Genomic DNA, 8,837 nt, shown 5'->3' with positions numbered 1-8,837 from the left:
TGACATTGGTCTCTTCCCATAGGGTCTTCATAAAGCCGTATTTAACCACTCTACCGAGCTGTCCTTCATTCCAAGGTCAGGTCTTTCTACCTTTTGGAATTAAAAACTTTCCTTTAAATAAAATGGTGGGCTTTAAAACAAAAACCAAGGGTTCCTAAGCTTAAAGCAAGTTGCCGTACTGCTCCTCGGTGACCCAGGAAACCCTCCGGCCTCCTGCGTTTATCTATCACATAGGTAGACAGGATGGAGGGCAGCTTCTGGATTTGCCCACCTGGGCTTGAGTCTTGGTTCAGCCCAGTACGGAGGTGACTAGCTGCTGGCCGCCTGTACCTCGTGGATTGTTTATGGTTAAACTCACAAGGGTCGTTAGTTACCGGGCCCCTTAGGTTCCTGGGTCCGGTGATGGGCCGGAGTCTTTTAAAGCAAGGACAGAAGGAAAACGGTGGAACAAAGGACGGTCTGGGCTTGTTCCATCTCCTCTGGACAGGACCTCTCCCTGCCTGGCCTCCGGGAATGCAACTGGGCTGGACCTCTTGGCCTCAGCATCTCCATACTCTGGTCTTCCTCTGGGCTGAGGGAAGTGGGGGTAGCCGCTCATGCCCTAGGCCAGGGAAAGTATGGAGCAGCCACTCACCTCTAAGGGAAAAAAAAAAATCTAACTTTTGAGGCTGCATTTGCAAAGGGGTGACTCCGTGAATAACATGCGCAGTGTTTACAAGGTCTGGAACAGTGAGTGAGGGGAAGAAAGTAGCACCCGCGGGCATCTCTAAGGGGTCTCCCGGGACGGAGCCCCGCGGCCGGCTGCCGCTCGCCTGGGCACGCAAGCTTTGGCGTCTTTCGGCAAGCCCCCCGCCCCGAAATCCCTGCGCTGGGGGACGGTCGGCGGCACCGTGTCCGAGGAGCCCGCGCAGGGGCACCGGGACCAACCGGCCGCTGCTGTTTACCCCGCGCGGTCCCGGCCCCCGCGGTCGAGCCGCCCTCAGCGCGCGGCGCGATTGGCTGAGCGGGCTGTCAGTCAGCGGGGACTTTCCCGGAGGCGGGGCTGCCTGGCCCCGGCACTTCCTCGTCCTTCGCCGCGTCCCCCCTTCCCCGGCGTCCAGAGAGCGCTGTGGGAAGGACCCCGGCCCGGGCCGCTGCCGCGTCTCTCTCCCCCAGCCCCTCGTCCTCAAGTAAGCCGGCCGGGCCGCCTCGGGGACGGGCCGGAGGGGGAGCCGGCGAGGCCGGCGGGGGTCGCTGAGGGCCGCGGCGGTGACTGGGCGGGGAGGCGGGGAGGCGGGGAGGCCCGGGAGGGCGCGGGCCGGGGTCTCAGGCCCGGGCGTCTCCCGGCCGCGCGTGGTAGGGGGCGCGCGTGCGCACTGCGAGGGGCGCGGGCCGTGGACAGCGTGGGCAGGGGGCGCGGCGCGGCGGCTGCGGAGTTGTTTACGGGGTGGAGACGGTGGCCTGCGCGGCGGCGGTAGTTTCGCCAAGTTTTGCAACCAGTGTGCACTTAACGAGGAGGAATATAATGGTAACTCCTACTGGGCGTTCCCAGATGTTGTGCTGAACGCTTTACGTCGTGTAGGTTAAGCTCTCGCTTCATGGTTGCGTCTGTTCTTATGGCCGTTTACAGTTTAGGAAGCGGAGCCCTGGGAGATTCGGTTCACACAGCTCGTGAGCAGCGAGGTCGGGATTTGAACTCAGGCGTGTGGCTCCAGAGGCCCTGGTGCACTGTTGGTGTTGAACGTGTTCTGCGGTGTTGGGGACCTTGGTGTGCAGGGTGGCTGCAGTGCCCTTCCGGGAGTGATTTTGGGGTTGGGGTTCTTACACGGGTGAGAGTAGCGGGGAGGACTTTGGCGTGCAATGTGTGATGAGGCGCCGGAGATGAGTGCGTTCTATGCGCAGCTGGGTGAGACCCCGGTGAGGGGAGGGAGGGACTTTTGTCGATGATGCAGAATGGGCAGCGTCCAGCCCCACCCCCTTGCAGAATGACAGTGCAGGGAAATGTGTAGATTCCTGATACATCATTTTTATTTCACTGTAACGTCAAAACGGGATTTAATCAGCTCTTACTCATTTTCCAAACAATGGGGGTGTGGTAGAGGGGAATTCGGCATCTGATTGAGCGGTCAGAAAAAGGGACTCTCAGAAAAAAAAAATGGTGTTGGTTCCTGACAGTGGATGTTGTATTAGGAGGGCGGAGTATTTTTAGTTCAAAGTTCCAGCAACCCTGTGATATTGTATTACTGTCCCTTTTGCAGCAGAGCAAGCTAAAGCAAGGGAAAAGCAGATCATGAGAATACCAGTAGCTTACATTTGTGACCGGTGGCCAGCCAGTGCTCTGTAGTCGATCTCTTATTTAATGTCATCACTCTATAGTCTCAATTTTCAGATGAGGAAAGTAAGGTGCAGAGAGGTGAAGACTTGCCCAAGCCTAGTGGGCCTTGGACCTTGAGCCCTGTTCCTTTTTACTGACCAGGGCTACTGTCTTTGTAGAACAGTGGCTCAGGGAAGCCTTCTGCCATTCCCTTCTGGGAACTAAGGTGGGCGTGTCCTGCATTCTGAGTGACCATGCCTGGTGACCCTGCTCATGGTCCCCTGCCCATGGGTGTTCTGTAGGCCTGGGTAGCGCTTGGTTGAAGGTTAGTGCCTGGCCCTGGATGCCCACACTGGGTCCTTTAGGGCCCCAGGAAGCCATGGGGTCTGACTCATACCCTTACCGAGCACTGCCTGTGACTCGGGGGCCGGATGTCCTGGTCGGGTCAGACTGGCCTAACTGAGCGCAGCAGCTCTGTGGGAGGCTGTCTGATAGCCCCTTCCCTGGTGACTGCTTTGCTGTGCACTTGCTGTGATTGAGCCACCCCGGGTTGGCCCGATTCGTCCTTCTAGTCTAGTTTATTCTCACCCTGGGGCCTTCATACTGCCATTCCCTGGCCTGGAACACCTTTCTCTGGCTCTTCCCGTGGCTGGTTTTGCCTTATCTGTCAAGTCTCAGCTCGGCTGTCACCTACTCAGAGGGGCCTTCCCTGACTTTTCTATGCAAAGTAGTCCCCTTTTTCACTTCTGTCATGTTACTGTTTTATTTTTCATGTGTTCATCCTGCTCTGAAATAAATTTATTTGTGAACGAGGGCGGGTATCTACAGAAATTCTCGGCTGCTGCAGTGTTGTCTTTCCCTGCCTGGAATGTAAGGGTGAGGGCAGGGACCCCTTTACCCTTCCCTGATGCTCAAGAGCGTTCAGAGTGAGGTTCTGCTGGGTTTGCTCAGCGAAGGAGAAGAGAAGAAACTAGAATAATTGGGAACCTGAGGCCTAGACGTGGGGAGGCAGGAGGAGAACCAGTCAGCTGTCCCCAGTGCTTGGGCATTGTCCTGACTCCGTGGCCAGTGGTTCTCTGAGCCTGGTGCTGAGTAGAGTGTGCAGGACATGAGGACCCTGCTTCCTCCAGGAACTCGTCGTGAGATGGGCAGGGTGCTGTGCACGCTACCCGGGGGCTGGTGTGAGCCAGCTCGTGCTGGGTGGGTGCGGCGGCAGCACCAGGGGCGGGGGCTTGTGGAGGCGGAAGACTAGAAAGGCCGTGAGTGCAGAGTGCGGCCTGGGCTGCTTCTGGGCCTTGGTGGATGGGGCAGAGGACTCGGGGTCAGGGGACTGGCTGGCTGGGCTGGGAAAGACCCCTGAGACACCCGGCGTGCCGGTGTCTGTGTTTCCCTGTTAGCAACACCGGGAAGTGGTGAGAGCATCGCTGCACACCGGAGAGAGGGAGGTCGCCTGCCTCTGACTGCCCTGGTTGCTGACCACTGCTGCACCGGTCTGGGCAGGTCCGTGCAGACCTCAGACGCAGGCCTGAGTGGGTGCTGCCTCTGCCCCCGGCCCCTGCTGTTTCCTGGAGTGGGGGGATTCGGGGAGTCCCCCAGGAGAGCAGGTGTCAGGCCCGTGAGGAACAGTGCTGCTGGGATAAGGTTGTTGGAAGGGTCTTGGTAGGAGTGGCGAGGACGGTCTGCTTCTCAGAGTCCTGGCTGCCTTGGCCTCACACCTCTGTGGCCCGCACTGCAGTGTCCTCCCTGGTGGGTCCTCTGCTGTCCCCGTGTGAGTGGTGGAAACTCGGATGTGGGAAGGACTCAGGACAGGATTGTGGTCCGAATTCTTTCAGTCATATTGAGCTCCCTTCTGCTCGCCTCCCTGTCCAGGACAAGAGCTCCGCATGGAAGGCAGCCCCTTCCCCTGCACATTCATTCTCTCTCTGCTGCCGGGGATTGAACCCAGGGCCTCGGGCATGCCAGGCCCACGCGCTGCCCCGAGCCACACCCCAGACCCCCGCCAGTGTTGTTGCAGACGTCTTTCTGTGTGAGTCCTCCTCAGTCCAGGTGGCCTTCTGCTGTCTGCTGTCCCAGGATTGCTCAGCTGCCCACTTGGGGCGAGGGAATGTGGTGAGAGCCACAGGGACGGGGAGCGCCGTAAGACCAGGTCAATTCTGTGTCTCCGCCGTCCTGGGAAAGCCAGAGCAAGGGTTTGCTCTTTGCTGGCCTTGGTTTCCCAGCAGTGAGATGAAGGCACTGGGCTGGCTGGCACCTCTTCCACCCCAGGACTGGGCTGCTCTCTCATTGGCTGCAGCAGGTCCTGGCTTCCTGGCCCCTAGACTGGCCCTTACTGTGCCCCTTCCCAGTGTCCTGTGCCTGCTCCTCCTGCCCATCTGCCCAAGGAGGCCTCAGGCTCTTGGGAGAGTTGGAGAGAAAGACACAAGATAGTGCCCCTACTCTGCAGAGTGTGGCTCCCAACCCCCGGAGACAGACACCGGCGGCCACGACGGCCACTGCAGCACGTTTGGAAGTCTTCCTCTGACCCTGCCGGGACAGTCACCTTCGGATGGGAACAGATGATTGGCGACAAGCAGCACCTGGGAGGCCCTTCGGGCAGGTGCAGGTGTGGGCAGGTGCAGTGGAGTGGTGTTGCCACAGAGTCCCGCTCGGAGGCCGGAGCTGGTATTTCCAGGGTGGGCGTGGGGTGCCCGTGAATCAGGAGCTTGCTGTGGGCTCCAGCCCCTCTGCAGTGCCCGCCCCACTCTCCTGGGCTGCAGGCTCCTCCCCCTGGACCTGCCTCTGGCCTGCGTTGCTCAGGGAACCTGGGCCTCCATACCCTTGTTCCTCCTCACGTGCTCTCCCCGGGAGCCAGTGACTCTAAGGGAGCCTTTCAGAGGAGCCTTTCAGAGGAGCCTTTCAGACACGCCCACTCACCCGTTCAGGAGATTATACATTTCCCACAAACTGGAAACTTCTTCTGATCGCCCCCGCAGGCCCCTCAAAGAAACAGTGTTCTGAGTTTAGTCTTTTTGTTCTTATGTATTTCTTATGATTTCATTACAAATGTGTTTATGTCTAAACAACTTGTAGTGTTGTTTTACATTATAAAATGGTATTTAAATGCTGTTGTACTTTCTATATTCTTCCACAGTAGCTTGTTTTACCTAACATCACATTGGAGAAATTAAACCAATGTTTACAGATTTAGCTCTGATGTAATTTTCACTGCTGCATAGTATGCCTTGATATGGAATCACAACATTTTGTGCTGTTTTGTTTTGGTTTGGTTCTTGGTTGTTTTGGGTCTCACTATGTGATTCAGCCTGGCCTTGAACTTGTGATCCTCGTGTGTCAGGCTTCCAAGTGCTGGGATTACAGGTATGGCCATCATGCCCTGCTAGCCCTTCCTTTTTGAAGTAGGCATCCCTGGCTTCTACCCGAGCACCCCTTGCCTGTCCAACCTTTCCCTTCTTAACCCTCCCTTAGCCATTATGGTGCCTGTTTGGGTAGCACTTTAAGGTTTACGAACAGCTCTATATCTCTGACCTGGACTGTGCAACATTTTCAGAGAGAGAAACAGCAGAGTGAGGCCTGTTCAGGGTCACCCGAGGAGGGAACAGAGCCCGGTCTGATTCCATTAAATCTTCTTCCCATCATATTTGATTGTTTGTTGTTTTTTTTTTTTGGTACCAGGGATCGAACTCGGGTCCTTGTGCTTGCAAGGCAAGCAACGGAACCACTGAGCTAAATCCCTGGCCCCCATCATATTTGATATAAGAGGAATTATCAGAAATGAACGTCTTCGTCTTAGAGGAGAGGGTTACAGGGCTGGATTACCCAGCTGTGGCCTGTTGGAGACAAAGAATAGTCCCCCTCCTTTGCTTTTCCTTTTTGCAGTGCTGGGGATTGAACATGGGGCGCTCACGTGCTAGGCTGCCCCGCTGAGCTGCTTGCCCAGGCCAGCCCTCCTGTCCCGAAGTCGGCTGAGTGTCCTCTGTCCCCAGCACTAGGCTCAGCGAGGTCCTGTCTCCTGGGAGGAGGCTCCCTGAAGAGGCCGGGAGAGCTTGCCTGCCTCCGTGGCCCTTCCCTGGGGCCTTTGCAGCCAGGGAGCTCAGGGCTGGAACAGGAGGCACGAGAGAAGGTTGGGTTCCGCTTCGCCCCTGAGCACTGTGTGGACTTGGGTCGAGCCCTGTGCCTCTGCACTCTGCCCAGTGGCCCGAGTGCCATGCCAGTTGTGAGCACTCATGGGCAGTGCACAGGGAGATTTGCTCACACTCGTTCCCAGCCGAGGCGCCTTCTTCCTGCTGCTGCTCCTGGGCCACCTCCCGCTTCTGAAGCCAGATCCTTCTAGGGTTCCGGATGAAACTGTCTGCCACAGCTGCCCCCTCTCCAAACACTGAATTCCTTACCTAGAAAACTTGCCCTTGGGTGTTTTCCTCATTTTTACTAAGTCCCTGCAGCCTGGTCTGTGTACACAAAGCAGGCGTGTAATAAGGAAATTCCCTCCCTTACCTATAGTCCTCCAGCCTCATTTGGTGCCAGGAGAGTCTCCCTCCCTATTCTAACCTTGCCAGGGCACTTAAACTTTTTAAAAATTATTTTTAAATCTTCTTTTAAAGATCACAGAATAGCCAGGCATGGTGGTGCACACCTGTAATCCCAGTGCTGAGAGGCTGAGGCAGGAGCCTTGCTATGAGTTTAAAGCCAGCCTGGGCTACATAGCGAGGCCCTGTCTCAGTAACCCAAACAAAAAATTACAGAATGACATGTGGTTATTAGGGAAGAAAACAACAAAACCTAAGCAATACAAAAAGTAGAAAGTGAAGCTTGTCTTCTGTTTCCTTCCTTTCTGCTTCCTCTCCCCCCATATGTAAACATTGACTTTCAAGCTGTGTAAGAGCAGGGCTAGATTTCCCATGTAAAGAGTTAAATATTATAGGTAAATAAGTTTCTTTGACTCCAGCCCCTCTGGCGGGTCTTTTTCTAGAAGACGCTGTCTGCTGGTGGTGCTCTGCGTGTATCCTTCCAGACGTTTTTCTGGGCACGTTGAAGATTTTGCGCGCACCGACTTGTGTGTTTTTCTTTAAAAAGCACTGGTCTCTTGTTGCACACAGTGGTTTGCACACAGTGGTCTGCACTCTGCTCTATGTTACGGGCAGCTTCCTGGCCCTTGCAAAGCAGTTTGCCCGTGACCGTCGATGGCTAGCTGTACAGTGTCCCTGAGCAAATGTGCCGTGGTGTGCTGACCCATCTCTTGCTGGCCCTTCTGGACATGTTTGCTGGTACAGGCCGTGCGGCAGTGCACATCTTTGTGCAGCCGTGGTGTGCGCTGACAGGACGAGCTCTAGATGCCTGGATAGAGGATCACTGAGTCGGCAGCAGGTTCTGGCTATTAGGTTAAAAAGCCTCCTCAAGCATGCCTTCCTGCAGCGGAACTCTGTTCTCAGCCACTCAGGCCCACGTGCAGCTGTTGACAGCGATGAGGACACCAGGCCCCACAGCTTCCTGTCACTCTGGAGGATGTCTGAGCAGCTTCCAGGCCAGGGTCGCTGCCCCATACTTGGGGCTATGGGTAGGCAGTGCCTCAGGGCAGGAGCATGTGGCAGAGCAGAGTCGCCCTGCTTAGCCAGGAGGCAAGCGCAGGGAAGACCTGGGTCCTACAGTCTGAGTCCATGCCCCATCACCTAAGGGCCTTCCATGGCTCCACCACCTCACAGCTGTGTCACCTTGGGGGCCGCGTCTCCAGCACACGGACCAGACGCTGACCTGTGGACGACTGTGTGGGAAGAAGAGCACATTGCCCAGGGCTGTCCATGGAAGTGAAACAGCTAGCCGGGGAGAGCACCTGGAGCTCTCGGCAGCCCAGGAGCAGCCGTCTGTAGAGCAGATGTAGGGCAGGGGCCAGGGCTGTGGAGGCCTGGGGCTGTGGGGGACAAAGACTGCTCCTGAGCTTCAAGAGAACACTCAAGGTTCCAGACCTCTCCAGGAGTATCTTGTTCCTTCCTCCCAGAACCCAGAGGGCAGGACGAGGACCGTGGAGGCAGAATGGAGAGCCCGCTTGCTGCTCCTGCGGCTGCCCCGGGTCATCCCGCTCCCTGGAGGCGGCAGGCCGAGCCGCCCAGGCCCGACCTGCCACTGGCGTCCTTGCAGCTGGGTGGCTGAGGCCTGGTGACCTTGGGTGGTCGGGGCAGTTAGAGGTGCAGAAAGCCTGCCCTGGAGAGAGGTCTGCACTTTGAGCTCCAGCCTCTGGCTCCCTGGATGGCACAAGGCAGTGGGAAGGATGGTGGTGTTGGGGTCTCACAGATGGAGCCTGGACTACTTGTTCTGCCACTAACTATCTGTGTGTCCTTAGGCAGATAGAAAAATAGAGATTATACGGAAAGAGGTAGGTTTCCTTATAGGAAAGCAGAGATGATCATTTTCATCTCTGTGTGGCAAGAAGAAAACCCCGTAATGTGTGTCAGGATGCAGCCCGGTGCCTGGCGTCCGGTACTGCTTCATGAACTGGCGCCTCCCTCCCAGCGTCAGCCAGCTGCCTGGAGTCCTCTTTGGCACTGGTTCAGCC

At 56.7% G+C, this 8,837-nt stretch overlaps 1 protein-coding gene across 9 annotated transcripts in view; it reads left to right on the top strand.

Annotated features, from left to right (window-relative positions):
* The first annotated feature begins 1,025 nt into the window (after positions 1 to 1,025).
* Tnip1 (TNFAIP3 interacting protein 1) overlaps positions 1,026 to 8,837 on the top strand; it is a 42,341-nt gene continuing 34,529 nt past the window's right edge. For 5 of the 9 annotated variants that reach the window (XM_021241862.2, XM_004836656.3, XM_087194575.1 and 2 more), the window contains exon 1: positions 1,026 to 1,169. The gene's annotated coding sequence lies outside the window, so the exon portion shown is untranslated. Of the gene's footprint in view, positions 1,170 to 1,402; positions 1,508 to 8,837 lie in introns of those variants that run through there. The other 4 variants (XM_087194579.1, XM_087194580.1, XM_087194578.1 and 1 more) reach the window with 3 other exon arrangements.

The sequence above is a fragment of the Heterocephalus glaber genome, unplaced genomic scaffold (assembly GCF_053883595.1).
Source record: "Heterocephalus glaber isolate CG9 unplaced genomic scaffold, H.glaber_assembly_v1.0 deba00001606, whole genome shotgun sequence".
NCBI classification, from domain to species: Eukaryota; Metazoa; Chordata; class Mammalia; order Rodentia; family Bathyergidae; genus Heterocephalus; species Heterocephalus glaber.
This window is presented reverse-complemented; position numbering and strand designations above follow the sequence as displayed.